Source organism: Eretmochelys imbricata, chromosome 12 (genome assembly GCF_965152235.1).
Source record: "Eretmochelys imbricata isolate rEreImb1 chromosome 12, rEreImb1.hap1, whole genome shotgun sequence".
Classification (NCBI taxonomy): Eukaryota; Metazoa; Chordata; order Testudines; family Cheloniidae; genus Eretmochelys; species Eretmochelys imbricata.
In genome coordinates this window covers 19,465,727-19,470,642 of record NC_135583.1, presented here as the reverse complement: position 1 = coordinate 19,470,642, position 4,916 = coordinate 19,465,727, and positions in this window count along the sequence as shown.

The window sequence follows — 4,916 nt, the reverse complement described above, 5'->3', positions numbered from 1 at the left end:
GGTTATTTCTCATAATTGGACTAGACTTGGGAGTGCCACTATATGGTTTTGGAAAAGTTTACCAATAGACTTATTGTAATATAGAGATTAATTCCAAGCTGCACCATAACTTGAGCAAACTTGTATCAAATTGTCTCTTCCTCACATTTCCACCCCGCACATAGCAGTATCATTTTGTGTTAACAGCTTTTTTATTTTAACATGAATTTTTGATAAAGATATGCATGAGTTTTACTCTTCTCACTAATAACAGAATATCTATACTACTGACATTACAGAGAAAGTGTCTCTTACTTGCCATCTTTTCTATAATGAAATTTTTGTGTTCTGTGGCATATTCATTTGCTGATTTAGATCTCTGTGGCATTTTGATCAGACGTCATTCACAAGTACAGGAATAATTGATCAGTTCAGGTGGGGCTTAGTCTCAATAATGCATGATGAGTAACAAGCAGTTCTGTAAAAAGGATTGAGAGTAAGAGTCTAACTAACACTGGCGGATTTTGCAAGCTTCTCCCCATCAAAGAGAAAAAAACCTTAAGCCAGTGGCCATCACCACCAGTGAAGGTTAAAAAACGTGGCACTGTATCTTCTTTGAAATACAAAATGCTGTATCCATTACTGGAGACCGTGAAAAGTTCTAGAGATAATTTCACAATCATTTTAGGAAAGTAAAAACAAAAAAAATATAGAAAACATAATAAAGGATGTCATCTTTAGAGTAGTTTAGAAAAAACAAACACACACCAGCCTCCAAGCCTTGCTATAGCAACAGCAGGAAGGCAATGCAATTGTGTTGCTTATTAAAGCAGATGCTCTAAAAACCTTTGGCTGTGAATATGGTTTGAATTAGAGCTTCAGTGATGTGTGTCAGAGCATCACAATCCTTTTTCTCTTTCCCATTTGAAGTTAATACCCCATGGAGGTTAAACAATAAATAAATAAACCCTAAGCAACAACAGTTCTTAGTGCTTGTGCAGGCCTTTACATTTTAAAAGCACTATGTACACACTAATCACTCCTCACAACTGTCCTCTGACACTGGATAACATTAACAACCCTCTTTTTACAGGTGGAGAAGTAGGCACAGAAGGGATATACGAAGTCACTGTCAGAGCTGGGATCAGCATGCATGAATTCTTGGTTCCTAACCATTACTCAACCCACTAGACCATGCTGTCATAACCCAACTTCTAATACACCCCTGAACACTTGGGCTAGTCTATTTTTATGTGAGTTAAGCAAGTGCAGTCTCATTGGTGTCATGGGGAGAACTAATATGATGCCTGTCTACAAATGTAACCCCAAATCATATGGTCTTCTTTTGCCATCATGCTGCATTGCAAGCACATGCTACCACTCAGTGTGGGTGGAGTTGACATTACTGCTTTCTGTGTCCCTGTACCTGCACAGAAAGTTGGAGGGAGGAGCCCAGGCTGCAGAAGGAAAGAGTCTGGAGGAGATACACAAAGTCAATCTATATGCACATGGCATGAATGCTAGCTGCAGATGCAGCATCTATATTGTCATAAAAATAAAGGGAAGGGTAACCACCTGTCTGTATACAGTGCTATAAAATCCCTCCTGGCCAGAGGCAAAACCCTTTCACCTGTAAAGGGTTAAGAAGCTAAGATAACCTCACTGGCACCTGACCAAAATGACCAATGAAGAGACAAGATACTTTCAAATATGGAGGGGGAGGAACAAAGGGTCTGTCTATCTGTGTGATGCTTTTGCTGGGAACAGATCAGGAATGCAGCCCTACAACTGTTAGTTAGTAAGTAATCTAGCTAGAAATGTGTTAGATTTCCTTTTGTTTAATGGCTGGTAAAATAAGATGTACTGAATGGAATGTATATTCCTGTTTTTGTGTCTTTTTGTAACTTAAGGTTTTGCCTAGAGGGATTCTCTATGTTTTGAATCTGATTACCCTGTAAGATATTTACCATCCTGATTTTACAGAGGTGATTCTTTTACCTTTTCTTCTATTAAAATTCTTCTTTTAAGAACCTGATTGATTTTTCATTGTTCTTAAGATCCAAGGGTTTGGGTCTGTGTTCACCTGTACAAATTGGTGAGGATTTTTATCAAGCCTTCCCCAGGAAAGGGGGTGTAGGGCTTGGGGGGGATATTTTGGGGGAAGACGTCTCCAAGTGGGCTCTTTCCCTGTTCTTTGTTTAACACGTTTGGTGGTGGCAGCATAGGGTTCAAGGACAAGGCAAAGTTGTACCTTGGGGAAGTTTTTAACCTAAGCTGGTAAGAATAAGCTTAGGGGGTCTTTCATGTAGGTCCCCACATCTGTACCCTAGAGTTCAGAGTGGGGAAGGAACCTCGACATATATAAATAGTTCTCTAGAGCATGTTTAGTTTTAGAAACATGGAGTTATTACCCAGAACACAGTAAATGAAACAAGGTGGCAGAGGTCAATCTAGCAAGAACCACAGAAGAGTGTACAATTAACAATCAAATGTATCAGCACCTAGAAACAGAGCCAGCAGGCAGCAAGGAGGGACTAGGACCACTAGGAATGCTGGATTTCCAAATAACATATTTGCAGATGCATGAAAGCAGTGGAAACAAGAACTGAATCTGCATCCAGAGCTGACCATGGGGGATAAAAAGGAGAACATGAAGGCAAAATCTTTTTTTACTATTTCAGTGGGAGCAAGGAGAGGATGAGAAGTGAATGAGACACTATTTCCAGGAATAATGGCTGAAACACTGGAACAGCTGATAAAGGAGATGGATGAGTACTGTAACCCCAGACAGAGTGAGACTGCAGAGAGATACTGGATTTTTTTATCCTGAAACCAAGAAGCAGAAACGTACTTACATTACAGAGCTGTGAACCCTGGTGTTCACATGTAACTTAGGAGACATTAAAGATTCCCTATTATAGACAGGGTTGTTTGTGGGACATATTATCACACTTTACAGGAGAGATTATTGAGACACACAGATCTCACCCTAGAGAAATGCCTCCAAATAGCTAGGGCAGCTGAACTGTCCAGGGAAAGGATCAAAACAACAACAGCCATTAGTACAGAACAAGAACGGGATCAAGTTCAGGGAACCCAGGAAGTAGGATAGAGACAGACTGACTGAGAATGCAGGTATCATAGTCTAGTGCATGTATTGTGGAAAGCAATATGAAAGGCATAAAGAAAACTGCCAGCAATGGTATAAAGGGTGGGGAAAACAGAACCACTTTCAAGCGCTGCAGCTATCCCAGAAAGAAAAAAGCAGTAGTCCATGCACTGATGAAGGATATAGATACTTCCAGTGAAGAGGAGAATATCTACAGTGTGACTTTAGCAGATTCAAAGACTCTCAGATTAAACACGCTGCAGAAGGCTGCCAGTCATTCAAGTGCCATATTTGCAACTATGCTATTGGATCAATGACCAATTCAGTTCCAGATGAGTTGTGGGGCCAGCCACAAAATAATCCCAAAAACACTGATACACAGACTAGAGAAAGGTACAAAGTGCTGGTAATGGACAATAAAACCATTTTGAGGCCAACTGGCAAATGCAGACTATTGATAAGACTATATGAAACGAGCTGTGATCGCTTGGAGTTTATAGTAGTTAACACATAGAAGTAACACCTACTGCTGGACAGCAGGGCAGTGCAAGCCATGGAATTGATCACAGTACAACACCAGAATACCCTCAGTGTGGGAGAGGAAGGAGAACAGGTACCAGGGGCCCTGTGCAGCATTCTAACAGAATTTAAGAAGATATTTAAAGGAAATGGACATTTAGAGGTCAAGCCGAAGTTGGAAATAGATCCCCATACGCAGCCTGTGAGACTGCCAAAGCAGAGTTCTATTAGCTCTGATGGATCCACTGAAGAAGAACCTGGCAAGCCTGCGAAGAGAAGGCATCATTACACCCATTGAAACTAGAACAGCGTGAATCAGCAGCCTGCTTCTGGTGAGAAAACCTTCCGGTAAAATGAGAACCTACACTGAACCAAAACCACTTAACAGAGCAGTGAAAAGAAGTTACTACCCATTACCAACAACTGAGGACATACTACCTGACCGTCAAGGGCAAAAGTGTTCACTGTTTGTGATGTCAAGACAGGGGTTCTGGGAGACTGATCTATCCAGACACCTCACAACCCTTGCTACACCTTTCACCAGGACAGCCAGGTACAAATGCCTATGTCCATCTGCCCGACCCCAGAGATGTTTGTTTGTGGCATTTGATCCTTGAAATCTGGCTAACTGTGGAGTATTAACCATTTTACTGCCTGTAGCCCATTCTGGTTTTTGTGTAAACTGAAGCAGGCACTAGAGAGGGACTCCCAGATATCAAGATTGTAGCTGATGACATTCTTATTGCAGGAGGAAATGACAATGAAGAAGCAATCTGCAATCATTATGCCAACCTGCTAAACAAGCCTCTGAATACTTGAGACAGTTAACACACAACAATGTAGCATGGGAATGGTCAGAGACCCAAGAACATGCATTTGAAAGAGTAAAGAAAATAATAAATGAGACACCAATCCTAACATACTACAGCCCTGTAAAGCAGCTGAAGCTGCAACGTGATGCCTCAGGAGGTGAACTAGGAGCAATGCTGATGTAAAGCCAGCAGCCTATTGCATTTGCACATAGAGCCCTGACAGGCTCAGAGAGGGGATACGACTCAGATAGAAAAGTTGCAGCTGGGTGTGCTATTTAGAATGGAACGATTCCATCAGTTCACTTGTGAGCACAAGGTGGAGATGCAGTCAGATTACAAACCATGAGAAAGCATCATGAACAAGCCACTGTTGAGTGCGCCCCAGTGACTACCATGCATGTTACTGACACTCCAGGGTTATGATGTGAGGATAAGGCACCGGGAGGGCAGATACAATGAGCAGTGTATACCTTCCAGAATACCACACAGGCTGCTGT